The sequence below is a fragment of the Panthera onca genome, chromosome E1 (genome assembly GCF_046562875.1).
Source record: "Panthera onca isolate mPanOnc1 chromosome E1, mPanOnc1 haplotype 2, whole genome shotgun sequence".
NCBI classification, from domain to species: domain Eukaryota; kingdom Metazoa; phylum Chordata; class Mammalia; order Carnivora; family Felidae; genus Panthera; species Panthera onca.
In genome coordinates, this window is record NC_138352.1 from 17,642,584 (window position 1) to 17,659,727 (window position 17,144).

Consider the following 17,144-nt stretch of genomic DNA (forward strand, 5'->3'; position numbering starts at 1 on the left):
TTTTCCAAGGCTGCAACCGTGTCACGGTAACTGGTTCGACGTGTCCATCTGATGGTTGTAGAGTCTGTCTCCTTTCCGGGTGGATCCGCCAGCCCCCCGGGGCCTCCTGATCATTTGGTGCTGGATCCCGGACTTCCCCTTGTTCGGTGCTGGATCCTGGGGGCTCCCATAAATGTCCTTGCGCTACGTTCCGGGTGAAGCTGTTACTTGAGGGCAGTGCTCCTTCCGGATAGGCCTTCCCCGCTTGCCAGGCAGGACCGCAGCAGCGTTCGCGTTTCCCCGTCCCGGGGCGGAGCCTCTTGGGACTCGACGCGGCGCCCCTCGGACCTGGGCTCCCGGCCTGGCTGGCGGGACCAGGAACTATTCTCAGCCCCGCGCTCGCATGGGGCGTTGTGACCTCGGGTCCCTCGGACGGCACTTCCCCGGCCTCCGTGGTTTCCCCACATGTGGGCGTGGCCAGTTCTCAGTGCATCCGCCCGGAGCTCCGCCCACATGTCCTGACACCCAGCTCCAGCTCCTGGGCTCAGGACGCCTGCTGGGCTTGCCTTGGTCTCCCTCCCTGCGCCGCAGCCTGGAAACCCGAGTTCCCAGCAGTAGGGACGAAATTACAAGTGAGGGAGGCTGGGAGGCAGGGGCGGGGGTGGGCTGTCAGAGGCCTGCTGGCCGGGCTGGCACCGAGCCTGGATTTCATCCAGGGCCACGGGAAGCCAGCAAACGAGCAGCGGCGGGCATCCTCGGTTTACCTGCGCAGTCATAGCGTTAGCTAACATCCCTGTCTGCTTCACGAGTCCACACGACAGCACTGGCAGGTTGGCTCTGTTGTCCACACTTCGCTTACGCGGGAAATGAGCCACGGGGAGATTAGGTAACCGGCTTCGGGCCACGCGCACAGCCGGTTCGAGCCCGTGGCCCGAGACACAGCTTGGCCGCTGTTTGGAGACAGCCACACCTTGGGGAAGGGAGGAGGCCTGAACCAAGGCGGGGGGGGGGGGGGGGCGCAGATGGGGGAAGGACCGTCACCAGGGTGTTATTCGTAGGAGCGAAAGGGCGAGGGTCGATATGGAAGACGGTCCGACAGCACCATCCACGGGGACGGGGACATGGGCAGGGAAGGATGATGATTTTGTCGGGCGTGCTAGGCTTGCATTGCCAGGGTCCCATGGAAGGAGGCGTCCAGGGGACGAGCCGGCAGAAGAGAAGTGGGGGGAGCGTCCCAGCAGGATCAGAGTGGTGTCCATGGCCACGTGACCTCCTCAGGAACAGGTAGACAAGACCACAGGCTCCATCTAAGGACCCAGGTGGGGACAGGGACGCAGGACCAGGCTCAGGGCTCCAGCCTTAGGATGAGTCAGTCCTTCTATTGAAGCCATCCCAATTATAGAAACTTCTAAGAACAGTTTGCTACGTACAGCTTGTGACAGCCGGTCGCGGCCGGGCGTAACCACCCCCGGGGGAGGCCGCCTGCTGAGATGTGGAGTCAGACTCAGACCCAGACAGACCTGGGCTGGACCCGTGGCCCCACCCGTTCCCAGCTGTGTGACCTTGGAGAGGATTTTAACTTCTCTGGCCTTCATTTCCTTAAAGACAACGCCAAGGACAAAGCTCATCTCCTGGAGTGAGGACGGCGAGCAAACGCACAGCAGTGCCAGGAGCGCTGAATTAGCCGTGTCTTCTCCGGTCCGAGGAAGGAGCGGCCTGTGCTCCGAGCACCTTCACGTCACTTCTGCCGGGAGTCGCTGGCCTGTCGGCCTTTCGCAGCTCCTTCCCGTGCGCCGACGGGGACAGGAAGGCCACAGACCACGCGGCAGAGAGGTGGTCCTCAGTGAAGTGACACGTTCGGTTCCAGTCCAGACTCTGACGCTCGCTGGCCGCACAGCCTCAAGCAGATCACCCACCAGCCTGAGCCTCAGTTTCCCCGTCTGTAAAAGGGGTCATAGTCCTACCTCACAACGCTGTTCCAAGGATGGAATAGGTCCCAGATGCAAAACGCCCAGGACGCGGTCTGGCACCCGGCATTTGCTCCATAAATGCAGTTCCTGGCACCTCCAGCTTTCTCTCTGTCTTTCGTCCACAGAAACAAAGTCAGGAGCTTTTCCGTGCCCTGTCTGGAATGTTCCTTCTAATGAGATGCTCACATTCTGCCTCCCGTGACCTTTATTTCCGAGAAAACGCTGCCTTCCTGCTAGACAGGGAGCCGTCTGGAGGACAGAGACTGTGTCTGACCCAGCTCATCTCCCCCCCCCCGACTGTCCGGGCCACAGTAGGTACATGATAAACGGGCACCGAGAAGGGGGATGAATGAATAACCGTGCGGTTACGTCAGGAGCTGTGAGCGAGAGAAAATTAGTTTGCGGGTGGAATTATTACATCATGCACCCAGTCCCGCAAAACAATGAGGCATGGCTTGTAGGAGCTTCAAACGCTTTTTCAGAAACTTAATTGCCAGTTAATTTTCCTGCAAAACACAACAACCTCCATGAGTTCTGGAACCCTCGTCCGGCTCTGCCTGAAACCGAGGCAGCTTTCTCTGAGTCAGCGACCCGAGGACGCAGGGTGCCGCGATTGTCACATCTTTGGTTATGAGCAAGATGTGTCTACCCTGATCCTTCCGCCTCTCATGTCCCCGTGAGAGGACATGTATCTCCCACCTGTGACTGCAGAAGTGGGGGTGACCTGAGCTGAGCCACTGCCAGTCCTTCTCTCGCTATGTTCTCGTTTGATCAGAGCTGAGTCTGTGATAGTGATCGGGGCTCAGTATGTGACCACGATCAGGGTTCAGCCTGTGACCACAATCAAGGCTCAGTATATGACCATGACCAGGCTCAGTCTGTGACCAGGACTGGGGTTTTGTCTGTGGCCATGGCTGGAGCTCATTCTGTGACCATGATCAGGGCTCAGTCTGTAACTACTGGGCTCAGTCTGTGACCAGGACTGGAGCTCAGTCTATGATTGCAATTAGGGCTTAGTCTGTAACTGGGACTGGGGCTCAGTCCATGACCATAACCAGGCTCAGTCTCTGACCACGATCAGGGGTCAGTCTGTGACCAGGACCAGGGTTTTGTCTGTGGCCGTGACTGGAGCTCATTCTGTGACCAGGACTGGGGTTCAGTCCATGACCATAGCCAGGTTCAGTCTGTGACCGTGACCAGGGCTCAGTCTCTGACCATGATCAGGGCTCAGTCTCTGACCATGACCAGGGCTCAGTCTCTGACCATGATCAGGGCTCAGTCTGTGACCCCAACCAGGGCTCAGTCTGTGACCACAACCAGGGCTCAGTCTCTGACCACAATCAGGGCTCAGCCTGTGACCGCGACCAGGGCTCAGTCTCTGACCATGACCAGGGCTCAGTCTCTGACCACAATCAGAGCTCAGTCTGTGACCATGATCAGGGCTCAGTCTGTGACTCCAACCAGGGCTCAGTCTGTGACCACCACCAGGGCTCAGTCTCTGACCATGACCAGGGCTCAGTCTGTGACGCCCAACCAGGGCTCAGTCTGTGACCACCACCAGGGCTTAGTGTCTGACCACAATCAGGGCTCAGTCTGTGACCATGATCAGAGCTCAGCCTGTGACCACGACCAGGGCTCAGTCTCTGACCATGAACAGGGCTCAGTCTCTGACCACAATCAGAGCTCAGTCTGTGACCATGATCAGGGCTCAGTCTGTGACTCCAACTAGGGCTCAGCCTGTGACCACGACCAGGGCTCAGTCTCTGACCACAGTCAGGGCTCAGTCTGTGACCATGATCAGGGCTCAGCCTGTGACCACGATCAGGGCTCAGTATTCATCCCTAGTCACACCTCTCAGCCACAGCTGAAGTCAGCAGTGGACCGGTGGGTCAGGCAAAACAAACACCTGAGGTATCTGCTACCCAACTCGAAAACTAATTATTAAATTGAATTAAGTGAGGGCTGGATGATTCCTCGGACTCCTAAGATGAGGTGGGACGTGTGGAGGAGGGGAAGAAGGGTGTCATTGACCCTGATGAGGAAGGACCCCGAGCTCAGGTGCAGCAGACAGAATTAAATCCTGCCCTGACCCATTTAAGCAACTTCTTGGCCAGGGGGCTGGAGTCGTCACCTTGAGCCACACGGTCACCCACATAGAGATCACAGAGCCTGGAGACGTGTGCCCGGGGGGCCAGAGGCTGCCAGTAGCCGTCACCTGCTTGGGCATCACAGCTAAGTGGGTCAGCCCTTCCCGGCCACTCCGGTGATTAATGGCATGTGAAGTGAGTAGCTCACAGTGGCTGGGGCTCCGTGACTCGAGCCCGGGCCAGCAGTGAGCTCATTCCGCGAGCACCTGCGGCACTGAGGCTCTGAGGTGGTAAATCTCCGCGGCTACTTCTGTGGGCGCTCTCGAACTCTCTGCATCAGTCTGTGCCCTGTTCGGTACCCCCTCTCTGTCTGCCTCCTCCAGTGTCCCAGCTGAAGGACACCTCTGACGGGTAACGTAGCCAAAGTTAATCCAATCGGACACAAGAGCCGAGGCGGAAGGCGTCCCGTCCGCATACGATTCACTTTTGTTTACTATTCGCCGAGTTTGTGAAGGACTCGCGGTTAAGCGTCCAACTCCGGCTCAGGTCATGATCTCGGTCTGTGGGTTCGACCCCCACGTCAGGCTCTGTGCTGACAGCTCAGAGCCTGGAGCCTGCTTCCGATTCTATGTCTCCCTCTCTCTCTCTGCCCCTCCTCTGCTCATGCTCTCTCTCTCTCTCTCCCTCTCTCTCTCAAAAGTAAGTAAACATTAAAAAAAATTTTTTTTAATAAAAAAAAAAACAAGTGTCTACAGATGGGCTCGAAGAACCTGGTTGCCACACGTCCGAGCCATTCATTTCTTTTGTCGCGCACTGATTTATTCACTCGGGGGCGATCCCACCGAACGTCGACTCCGTGCCGGGCCCTGGCCTAGGACGGAAACAAGCCAGCCAAAATCACAGTGGCTGCTGTTGGCTAACCTCTGTTGCAAAGGGGCCCCGCACGGCACCCCGTGCCGAGCACCCATCAGCGTCGTCTAACTTCAGTTCACGTACGCTAGGAAGTAGCCGTTAAGTGTGCACGTTCTACAGACCCGGAAACTGAGGCACGAAGCAACTAAGCAGCTCGCTCAGAGCTGAGCAGATAGCAAACTGGTTCCGCTCGATTCCGATCCGCCCTCCCCAGCATTTGAATGACTAAGAGGCTCAAGGATGGACCGAGGTTCACTTCTGCCCCAGGCAGCGCCCAGACAAGCCGGCCCCGCGTTCCTGCCTCTGGTGGCTCGCTGGTCCTTTTTTACTCCAAGCCGTCAGTGTCCCCCACCTCGTGCCAAGGAATCCCCTGGGCTTACGTCGTACAGACCGGGCTCCTGCTGGTGGCGGTCAGCTCCTCATCAGGGGAGGGGAGGCCGCACCAGTGGGCGCTCGGCCGTGAGGACGGGGTTCGCGTGTGAAATGGGGTGACAGATTGCGTTTCCCAGACGCGGCTGCAGGGAAGTCTGCCTCCCCCCACACCATCCTCTGGAATCTGGCCACCTCCCCCTCGAGCGGTGGGCTCCACGTTCCCTCCCCGCGGACCAGGGCGGACATCCGCGCACGAGAGGAGAGACACGTCGTGACCTCCGAGGTTGGATCGTGAACGTGTGTGCGCAACTGCATTGCCTCTGCCGGGATGCTCACCCTCGGGACCCGGTGTCTGGATGATGCCAGCCCAGAGCCACAGAGTGACAACCCCCCCCCCCCCAGCCTTCAAGCCTGCCCGGGGTGGGGCCCCAGACGTCACGGAGCAGAGATTCACCAGCCCCGCTGGGTCCTGCCCACGTGCCTGACCCCACAGAATCCGTGAGCCTGATCAGACGGCGGCTGGAACGGGTGAGCGTTTGCAACAGCCGGCCTCCAGGAGCGCGTCCTACCCGGACGCAGTCCCTTCCCAGAATCACATCAAGGCAGGGCTGTCCCCTGCTCTGGGCTCCCCGCCCCCCGCATTTCCGGGGCGAGTCTGAAGGCACCCCAAGCTCGGGACCTGAGACACCAGGCGTGCGCTCAGCAGACAGCCCGTCGGCAGGATGTTCGTCTGTCGCCTGGGAGGAAGCGGCTTCTGGGGGAGGCGCGAGAACGAGAGGGAGGGACCGCTTGTATCCGAGGAGCAGCACCTCCTTGGGGGGCCGGGGAGAGACGGAGCCCGGCGAAATAAACGGGGCGTGTGGCGTGATAGCATCCGGAAGTTACCCAGGGAGACAGACGCAGCACGTCCCGAGCCTGCCGAGAATTTCACCGAAGTCCTCGTCAGAAGCGACGGTCTGTTCTCGTCTCTGCCGTGACCCTGCCGTCTCTCTCCGGTGGGCAGGACGGTGCTCACGCTGGGGACAGAGACAGTCCAGGCTCCGTCCCTGCCGTGTGGGCGTGTGTCCCCAGCCCCCTGTGGTTGTCCCCGTCTCCGTGTGGTGACGAAGGGGACGGACTCCTGAGTCCGGGTGCTCGAATGCTGTGTGGCCTCAGGAAGGTTGCTCGCCCTCTCTGGGCCCGTTTGCTCATCTGTAAAAGAAAACAAGGATCGTAAGGGTACCTGTCTGGCAGGGCCGCTGCGGGGTTTAACGCCGCATTAGCACAGGGCTTGACCCCCAAGGAGACTTCAGCTTTACGGTTTTTACCACTGGGACCGAGGGGTTTCCGGCCACGCAGGCATCTCGGTTGATAGGGCCCCGCGTGGGATGCACCCCACCTGGGCTTGCTGGACACGCGGCAAGGCCTCTCCATTCGTGGCCCCGGATGCAGAGAGCCAGGGGCCACAGCGCCACGGACCAGGCCACGGACCAGGCGGGAAGAACACAGCCCCCCCTACAGCCAGGAAGGAGCAGCGTCAGGGCCTCGGTGGCCTCGCAAAACTCAGGTGGGTTTCCCGTCGGCGTCACGGCCGCCGCACGCGAGGAGGCTGTCCTTGGGGGCTGTCCTCCGCGTGGGGACCCAGGGACCCAGGCTCCTTCCGTCCCCGGGGGACCGGAGGGTCATCGTACGAGGTGGTTTGAGCCCAGTCCTGCACCACACATCACCCCTGTCCACACTCCACCGGCCACAACTCACGGTGCGATGAACGGCCACACCGACCGGTTCCGGCCCGAGAGGAGGTTCGGACTTCGTGGAGAAAGGCTGCCGACTGGACAGAAGGAGAGCACGGGGCCTCCCCGGACTCGGCCCAGGGCGTTTCCCCCCTGTCATTCCCGGGGCCCCGGGCGGCAGTAGACCGCCCTCAGCCGGTCCCCTTCTCCCTGTTCTCACGCACCTGCCCGCAAGGCACCCGCCCACGTCCCGGACTTCTCTGCTCTGAAGCTGCCGTCTCCCGTGTGACTTGGCACACCAGCGAGAAAAACAAGGGAGTGACCCGCGTTGACCAAGAACCGTAACTTATTTGTCATCTCCCTCCGTCAGCTTTGACACGGGAGGCCAGTCGGCATGAGGTGGGGACGCTGGGAGCCAGATTTGACAGAAGCCGAGCCAGGGAATCACTGCAGGCCTGGGGGCCGTCCGGGGCCTCCCCATGGCCCATCACCTCCTGGGGGCTGTCGGGAGCCTCCCTCTAGCCCATCACCTCCTGGGGGCCGTCCAGGGCCTCCCCATGGCCCATCACCTCCTGGGGGCTGTCGGGGGCCTCCCCATGGCCCATCACCTCCAGGGGGCCATTGGGGGGGCTCCCTCTAGCCCATCACTTCCTGGGGGCCGTCCGGGGCTTCCCCGTGGCCCATCACCTCCAGGGGGCCATCCGGGGCCTCCCTGTGGCCCATCACCTCCTGGGGGTCGTCCGGGGCCTCCCTCTAGCCCATCACTTCCTGGGGGCCGTCTGGGGCCTTCTTCTAGCCCATCAACTCCTGGGGGCCGTCCGGGGCCTCCCCGTGGCCCATCACCTCCTGGGGGCCGTCCGGGGCCTCCCCGTGGCCCATCACCTCCTGGGGGCCGTCCGGGGCCTCCCCGTGGCCCATCACCTCCAGGGGGCCATCCGGGGCCTCCCCGTGGCCCATCACCTCCTGGGGGCCGTCCGGGGCCTCCCCGTGGCCCATCACCTCCTGGGGGCTGTCCAGGGCCTCCCCGTGGCCCAGTACCTCCAGGGGGCCATCGGGGGCCTCCCTCTAGCCCATCACTTCCCGGGGGCCGTACAGGGCCTCCCCATGGCCCATCACCTCATTACACGGATGCCAGGGAGAGGGAGGTCTTTTCTTCTGAGATCCGGCCCTCCACGGTGGTTAATCCATCCCAACTTCGGGTAATTGGCTTTCCTCCTCAGGACAGCACCCTGGGGCCCTGAACCAGCGCCCGGCCGCCCGGAGCCAGCAGCAGGCGCAAGCCCCCTCCTCCTTCCGGAGCCCCAGGGAGAGTCCACGTGGGAAGGAGGCCAAAAGAGAGCGTGTCTTCCGATCGCACAGGGAAGAGACGTTGTGATTTCACGGCACATTTTCCTGAGCATGAAGGGAAAGGAAGTCACAGCAATCGTTTGGCAAGATCTGTTGGGAAAGCCTCTGCTGGGGTTGAACGGAAAAAGGCCGAGATGGCTCTCCGAGGGTGTCATGACTCCCACCTGCCTGGGACGTCTTTATTTTCCAGCCCAAAAAGCGTCATCTAAGGGGAGATCAAATCCAAAGAGCTGTCTCGCACTGTTCGCCTGAGCCGGCGTGAGCGCATCTCACAAAGCACGATGATAAAAGCTAAGTGGGGTCTGAGCTCAGTCACCATTCAGGACCGGCTGCGGGGGGGCAGGGGATGGGGACACGGTCGCTGGTGCCCGTAAGGGACACTACAGAGCTGGGCCGTGAGTCACGACCCGGGCAGGAGATGCTCACGGGAGCCGGGTCACGGGGGCTGCCGTGCAGACAGGAACCCACGTCGCAGAGGCCACCAGGGGACGGCCACGTAACTGCCTCTGTCTGTGGCCGGCTCCCAAACCTCAGCCACACAAACGTGTCCGAAGGTCTCCAAGACGTCAGGCGCCTCCAGACGCGCGACGCAGCGAGCAGGCAAAACGCCCCGTCCGTGGTCCTCACGAGGAAACATCCGGAGAACCCAGACTGAGTGACATTCTCCTGAATGACTGGCCAGCACCCTTCAAACGCAGGAAGATCGTGCAAGATAAAGAAACTGTCAGAGGCCGGAGGGGACGTGAAACAAGTGGGACCACTCAGTGCAAAGTGGGGTCCTGGTCCGGAGACGAGATCTCCACAGGCGCAGGGGGGAAGACGCCCAAGTGACTGTGGACCGTCTGGTTTCACTGATTGGACCGATGGTTACGAAAGATGTCGGCCTTGGGGGAAGCTGGGGGAAGGGTGCAGGGGACACTCTGTATTGTCCTTCCAGTCCTTCTGGAAGTCTAAAATTCTTTCCAGGGACACCTGAACGTCTCAGTCGGAGGGGCGTCCGACATCAGCTCAGGTCATGATCTCACGGTTCGTGGGCTCGACGTCACCCTTGATGGCACCAGAGGAGCAGGAGAGGTTTGGGAAGTGGATATTTGGAAAGTGGATAATGTTCTCACTCTGTGATTCAACGACGTTGGTGCCTTGTCTGTGCACCTTTTGAAATCGTCTCCGGGACCCCCTAAAATCACACACTGCGTTGGGAAAACACTGCCTTTTGGAAACCCCATGGCGAGGCCTGAAGACTGTGGGTGCAGAACGAAAGTCAGAAGGTTTGCAGCGAGAGGGAAGGGCCGTCCACACGGCATCACCCCATCCATTTGAGGTTTGGTTTTTTTGTTTCCTTTAAGGGGACGTATGTGAGTATCAGTCAGCTAGTGCTGCTTAACAAACAGTCCCAAACTCAGCGGCGTGCACCAGCATGCATTTGCTCTCAGGCTCCAAAATGTACAATCAGCTGTACTTCTCCATACAGGCAGAGTGCGGACGCCCCGGGACAGCTCACTTCCAGGGCCAGCCGTCCACCGGGGACCTGTTCCTCGCGTGGTCGTGGCAGAAGCGGAAGTGGAGAGCTCCAGCAAGGGCGTGGATGTCAGCTCTCTACTTAGGTCGCACCTCCTCACATCCCCTCCGCCTGAGCAGGCCACCGCCAAGCCCCACGCGGAGGGAGCCAGGACGCATGCTCCCGGAGGGAGGGATTATCTGATGAGTGAATATTCCTAAAGATCCCAAAGGCGTCTACATACGAGCAACATGCATATAGACCCTGATTATGTCGCGTTTATGTATATTTGACGTATAGGAACTCTCAAAGGAAGAGCACACAAGAAGCTAATAACGGGTTGCCTCTCAGCAACGGAACAGGGGGCTGGATCAGGATGGGAGGGAACCTTCTCCTCCGCCCCCTGCCGCAAAGTCCGAATTCTATACGACACGCTTATGCCACTTCACAAGAGTCAAACGCCACCTTAACACCCACGGGCCACAGGGCATTTTCACACCAATTCTCTTATCTGAAATTCGCACGAGGCTGTGGCAGACGGAAGCGGGATCGTGAGCCCGCTTGGCGGATGAGAAGGAGGCAGATCCGGCCTGCTCAAGCGACTCACCCAAGGCCAGAAGCTAAACTAGGGTCAAGCCAAGAGACCAGATGAGTCTCACACCTCTGACCCTCCGACCTCACCGTGCAGCCTGCCGCGGCCAGCGCCCGCCCGCGCCATCCGGGGAAGGGTCCTCCCCTCAGTCCCAACACACGAGGGAGAGACTTCGTGGACAGCACTCGAAGAACCTCTTTGTCCAGCCTGGCCATTTTACAGATGGGCAAGGAGAGGCCCAGAATCACAAGCAGGTGCCTCCGTTTCCCTGTCCCGATGGGACCTTAACGCCCACCTGACAGGGTGTTTGGGGATCAGAGAGGACTGTGTACGTGGGGGTTTGGCAGCCACGGGAGCGTGAGACGCGATTTTGTGGACTCGCTCGGCCACGGGAGAGCCAGGAGACTGGCCGGGAACATCTAAACCAGCCTGCACTCAAGTGACCGAGTTCTTAGAGCTAAAGGGACTGCTCTCAGGAGGAGCCGCTGGGCTTTGAGTCCTCGGGCGGCCGGGGAGCGGGCTGCTCTGAGAGCGAGACAGAGACAGAGACAGAGACAGAGACAGAGACAGCTCATCCCAAAGCAGCAGGTCCAAGAACAGGTCCGTGACAGACCTCACGCCTGAGCGGGACCTAGGCCTCCGTGAGCCCCTCCGCAGCCCCTTCCCCAAGCTCGGTCATCACAGGAGGACGCTTCTCCTCTCCTCCCGCCCAGCAGGCCCTCAGTGGGCGTCCCCTCCCCATGGTGTCCCCGGAGGACAAGTCCCCTCTCACCACCGTGCCCCCGTCCCCGTCCTCGTCACCCAGGAGGTAAGACACAGGAGGGGACCGGGGCTGGGGAGGGAGCCAGTGGAGGCACCAGATGTTGCTGAGCAACACGTAGCCCCCCCCGAGCCCCCCCCCCCCAGATCCCACTCCAGCCATTTTCAACTTTGCCTCAAATGGAAACTTCCTGAGCCCCGAAGGGCTCCCACGGGACCGATGTCCCCGAGTGAGCCACTAGAAACAAATGGATGTGAGTTATTCCCCTGGAAGGCAAGACCCGTGGAGGGTTTAAACAGGGGGTCCTGCTGAGCAGGTGGTGAGAGATCTGAAGGCTCAGAGAGGCAGCGTCCGCCCCCCCCCCCAGCCCTGAACGGAGCCTGTGAAGCCCAGAATCTGCAGAGACAGCCCCCCGCCCCCACCCGGAGGGCCCCAGCCAGCCCCCCTCCCCGTCCTGGCTCTGCAGCGGGCTTACAGAGCCTCCTTTGTGCAGCGCGGAGGGGGGCAACCCCGAGAAGCCCCGCAGGGAGCCCCCCCAACTGACTCCAAGGCTCCAGAAACGGGGGGGCCTCAGGCCCCCCAGACCCGCCCCCAGGGAGGGGCCACCGAGGCGAGGTCACCTGATTTCCCAAGACAGGCTGGACCGGAGGGGCCCTCTGCCCTCACCGCAGCCTGACTCGAGGGCCCTGGGCCTCCCCCTCCCGCAGGGCCAGCCCCCAGCCCAGGCGGTGGTGGCCCGGGGTCTGCACCAGCTGGACGGCTCCAACCCACCCTCACGGCTTCACGTCCCCTCCCGCCCCCAGCTCAGACCGCGTCTCCCCCACGCGGCACTGAGTGCCCTGAAGCGTGAAGGGACATCGTGTCCCTCGAGCACAGGGCTCCGGCCCGTCCGCCCCCAAGCGCCCCTGGGAGTCCCCCTCGGGAACACCTGCCCACGGGACACGAGGTCGCCTGGGGGCCGGCAGGCGCCCGGCTGCCCTGCACCCACACGGAAGGGGCCGGGGCCTCCGGAGCTGGGGGGCTCTCAACTCTCCCCAGGCTCCCCGTGGCCTCGGGAGGCTTAGCTAAAAGCAGTCGCAAGGCAGCAGGGAACCACGGGCAGGAAACCGGAAACCGGAAGGCGCCCAGCGGCGTGGATCCCACCTGCGCCGGGGGCCCAGGTGCAGAGAGAGAAGGGGCGGCCTCGGGGTCCTGATTCCCGGTCCGCGTCCACCCCCGGCACAGGCGTGAGCAGGCAGAGGCTGTCCGTGCGCCGGGGGCCGGTCTGAGCCTCGTAGGAACCAGCTCCGCCGCGTCTCAAGGGTCCCGGGGAGCCTAGGGAGCGAGGCACAGAGTGGGTAAGTGGAGCGTCTGAAGTCACACAGCAGAGCAGAGTCTGAAGTCTGGGCTGTGCGGAGTCCTGCCTGCCCACCGGACACAGAACAAGGCCACGCGCTCGGCCCTCTCTCTGGGGGCCCTTGCCCCACGGGACTCTTCCCCGCACAGAAGAGGTTGCCCGAGGGAGGAAGTCAGCCTTCCGGACAAGGACCAACCCCGATGCGTTTTCTGGGCAGCATCACTCAGTCACCTCCGAGGACAAAGTTCGCATCAGCCACACCCACTGTCTGCCTTCGCTAGCCCTGGGCCCCCCAAGTGACTAGAGCGTCCGGGGTCCCCGCACGTTGTAATAACGCGTACAAAGAAAGACCAGCGGGCGTTTGAAGGACCAAGACCTGAGTTCCGGTGTTTCTCCCGAGAGCTGTGTGACCCTGGGTGGCTCCCTGAGCCTCTCTGAGCCTGCGATTTCTCAGCAGTGTGAGGGGGCAGAACACCTTTGCTCAGCGGGCACTGAGCGCTGACACAGGCCGAGCTCTGCGCCCCCCGGGGCTGGCAAGGACAGAGCCGCGGACAAAGCCGGCGCTGGGTCCGAGGAGGGACACACAGCAGGAGGGCTGGGACCATGTGGTGGGGAGTCAGGACCGATGTAGGTGGGGCGGACTGAGCAAAGGCAAGGCGGGGAAGGGAGGGAGGGAGAGCGAGAACAGGCGGCAGAGGCTGGAAAGGTCCTCGGGGCAGGTCCTCGGGGCTGCAGGTGCAGGGGCCGGCGGTGGAGACAGCGGGGGAGGCCGCTGGAGGCTGGGACCTGCCTGGAGTCGTCCCCTTGTTTTGACCCCATGAAATACGTCTGCGCACCTGCCCGCGAGCTTGTGACTCCCGCCCTATGGGGATGCTCTCACTACAGAACGTCAGGACTATCACAAAGCCCGGGCGTGGCCGGCTGGGTGCCCTCCACCCCCGAGTTTGTAGCAGGTCCTCAGACCCCGCTGGGCGCACACAGGTTGCCATGGTGACCGGGTCAACGGGGGGGATGGGGACTTCCAAGTAACAGCTGTTTCCAGAAAGGAACGGCCAGTTTGTCTGCCAGGGGCCCCTGCCTGCCGGGGAAGGGGAGGTTCACGGGGGCCACCAGACACACCCACACCCACATGCGCAGGCCTCCTGGAGACCCGTGGAGGGGAAACCGATACCCGGGACAGAGGGAGAGGCCATCACTCACCTCCACTCACCACAGACGCCAAATCTCGCCTCCGGCCGGGCCACCACCTCAGCCACGTGTGCGAGCATAAAACACAGCACGAAGCCAGCACGGAAACGGGAAGGGGGTCAAAACCACCCCGAATCCCCCTTCTCCCGGAGAGAATCGCCGTAAACATTGAACGTGGCTCCTTCTTGCCATGTTTTTTCTAAAATGGTGTAAGGATTCTAAAAAGTGAGAGAGAGAGAGAGAGAGACAGATAAATCGGCCGAAAGATACGTACCGACGGCCGCGGGCCCCGTGTTTCCACCTGACGCCGTGTCGGGAGCGTTTCTCATATCATCCGAGCTCATATACCATTTTCAAATGATTCGTAAAAATTTACCAAGCGGATGGACCATAGTTCGCCGTTGTATCTTAACGGGCAGGATACGAAGATTGCATCTAATTTAGTGCTGCCATAAACACCTTTGTCTCTGTCTCTGATCATTTTTTTTTTAATTTTAAACTTCTTTTATTTAATGTTTATTTATTCTCGAGAGCGAGAGAGAGTGGAGGAGGGTCAGAGAGCGGGGGGGGGGGGGGGGGGGGCGGGACACAGAATCCCAAGCAGGCTCTTCGCTGTCAGCAGAGCCCGATGTGGGGCTCAAACTCACAAACTGCGAGATCGTGACCTGAGCCGAAATCTAGGGTCAGACGCTTAACCCACCGAGCCACTCAGGCGCCTCTCTGACCGTTTTCTTAGAACAGGGTCCTGGAGGGGCGCCTGGGTGGCGCAGTCGGTTAAGCGTCCGACTTCAGCCAGGTCACGATCTCGCGGTCCGTGAGTTCGAGCCCCGCGTCAGGCTCTGGGCTGATGGCTCGGAGCCTGGAGCCTGTTTCCGATTCTGTGTCTCCTTCTCTCTCTGCCCCTCCCCTGTTCATGCTCTGTCTCTCTCTGTCCCAAAAATAAATAAAAAAAAAAAAAAAGAGTTTGTTTAAAAAAAAAAAAAAAAAAAAAAAAAAAAAAAGAACAGGGTCCTGGAAATGCAATTCCTAAGACAAAGGGGATAAATATTTCAAGACTTTCATAGACCCTTGCCAGATGTCCTGTAAAAATGATTCTGTCCTCTACGTTTGAGAACTCTTGTCTCACCGCATCCTGTATGTTACAGCCTTAAAAATTAAGTATGCACGCGTGCACACACACACACGTGCACACACACGAAATTGCAAGGCTCAGGGACGCAGTCAGAATAAACTGAAATGCTCCGATTTTAAACGCAGGCTAAATTAAAAGGGTGTCCTCCCCCCCTTGCCCTGGCCTTTGCGACGAATGGGCCCCGGGCCCGAGGCGCGCGTCCGCCCCGGGAGTGTCTGTTAGGAAGGAGCTGGAGAGCCTGTGGCCTTCACACCCGCCCTCCCTCCCTCCCCCCCTGTGCCGGCCGAGCCCAGCCGCCGACCGGGAGGCCGATAAATGTCTCCGCTTGGCCCCTTGTTCCCAGAACACGCTTCCTAGCAAGGCGAGGGGGCCATCCGTCATCCTGCCACAGAGCCCGGCTCAGCCAGACGTCTCATTTCACTTCTCCTTCCAAGGACGCGGCTCAGAGGGCCGGCTCACGGCTCGGGCTCCGTGGAGCCCCGGACGGAGCGCCAAACTGGAGCCAGGAGGCAAGGCCCAGGGTCGACCTCGCTGTGCAACCCCGGGCCAGTCACTGCGTGTCTCTGGGCCTTGGGTCTTCATCTCTAAAGGAGGGAGCCGGACTCTACCATCGCCAAGGTCCACGCCTCTCTCTCTCTCTCTCTCATTCAGGGCCGCAAAGGGGGAAATGGCCATGTCGGTCCTGCTTGGCCACCGCCTGGCCGGCCGCCCCTAAGCGGCCTAAGTGAACAGAGCTGAAACACTGTTCCTGGTCAGCAGAGGCTGGCATAGGGACGGACCGAGGCTGGAGACCCGGGACAGTCGGGCAACAATCAGAGAAGCTTGGAGACCAGCTCTCCTCGTCCTGCGGAGATAAAGCCGGGCCGGGGTGGGGGGGGCGGGGGGAGAGCGGCAGGTGGATCCAAGCAGCATGAGGGGAGAACACTAAAGGCAGAGGCGGCTCCCGGCACTGCGGTGACCCCAACGGTGGCTCCCGGCCGCCATCAGAGAGACTGTCTCCATCAGCTGTGCTGAGAACAAAACCCGGCCTGCTGTCTTTTCCATGGAAACCTGTGTTTCCAGATGTTCCTTTCCTGCTGAGTGTTTCCCAAGGATAACAAGTAGGATGTAGGGTCCCAGGATGGGGGGGGGGGGGTCTGCAGATTTAAGAAATGGGAACAGCTGGTTACAAAGGCTCCCGCGAGGAGGAAAGAAGCTTTTGTTCTGTCTCTCCCCCTGTGGCCCGGGTTTAAATGAAAGCGACGACAGATTGATCAGCAGCATCGCTTTAAAAGGACCGCAAACGAGGCTCTTCTGAGCGCGTGCCCGTCTCCGCTGTCCTGACTCGGGACGAAACACGCCATTCTGTTGATTTCGTTCCTTTCTTGCTTTCTTTCTTTTTCTTTTTTTTCAATTCCATTGCTTTCTGAGTCTGACTAGGGAACTGGTTCTGTTCTAGTCAATTGCTACTCGCGAGAACCTCGGAGCCGACGCGGTTCTTGGGGGAACGAGGGACGAGGCAGTGCGCAGAAGACTCAGAAAGAACCGTGTGGTCTTCCGAGAGCTGGCTGTCGGTGGGGAAGGACGCGGCAGGTCCTGTGTGTGATTCCTGCCCCCGGCTGGGGGGGGGGGGGGGGAAGGGGCAGATCTCACAGGCGCGGGTAGCCGAGGCCCGGTGTCCTGGTCACCGAGCCGCTGTGCAAGGGACGCACAGAAATAAGTGAGTGCCGACCGTGCGGACAGTCCCCGGGGCTGGAACGTTAGCCGTAGGCACCGCCTTGGGGGATTCGGCCCGAGCGGTGACCCCCCCTGCACCTGCCGGACAGACCCCCCTCCCCCCGCCCTTGCACCCACGGGAGATGCGTCCCGACCCCACACCGCCTCTTCTGACACTGAACCCCGAGGAATGTTTTGCTGTGGGGGTTGGGGGCCATTGTTCTCCAGGCTTACAAGAGAGGGGTGGAGGGAGGACCCCCAGCCCTCAGCTGACCCCCAGCTGCTGTCCCCCCAGCAGCTGCTAAGTCAGGCCTCTGTGCTGGTCCCAAAGGACCCCTCCTTCTTCTTCTCTTGAATGTAACCCCACCCGCTCGGTGGGTCCAGCCCCCTCTCTCCTCACCTGGCGCTGACACCCCTCCCTGCAGAAATAAAAACTCTCTCCCCCCCACCCTGTCAGTCTCAGCTGGGGTCTTGCAAATTTTGCAGCTGGAAGGTTGGTGGCTGTTTCACATCACGAGGCCATGAGTTCTCCCTGGAGGAAGCGGGGAGGCCTCAGCTTACCTC

The 17,144-nt window shown here is 60.9% G+C and overlaps 1 long non-coding RNA gene across 1 annotated transcript; it reads right to left on the reverse strand.

Moving 5' to 3' along the window:
• Positions 1–4,748: 4,748 nt before the first annotated feature.
• Positions 4,749–11,578, reverse strand: LOC145713107 (uncharacterized). Its single transcript, XR_014136048.1, has 2 exons — positions 8,149–11,578; positions 4,749–6,511 (listed from the first exon to the last, which is right to left on the reverse strand). It is a non-coding gene; the product is annotated as an uncharacterized LOC145713107 (long non-coding RNA).
• Between the last annotated feature and the right edge of the window lie 5,566 nt (positions 11,579–17,144).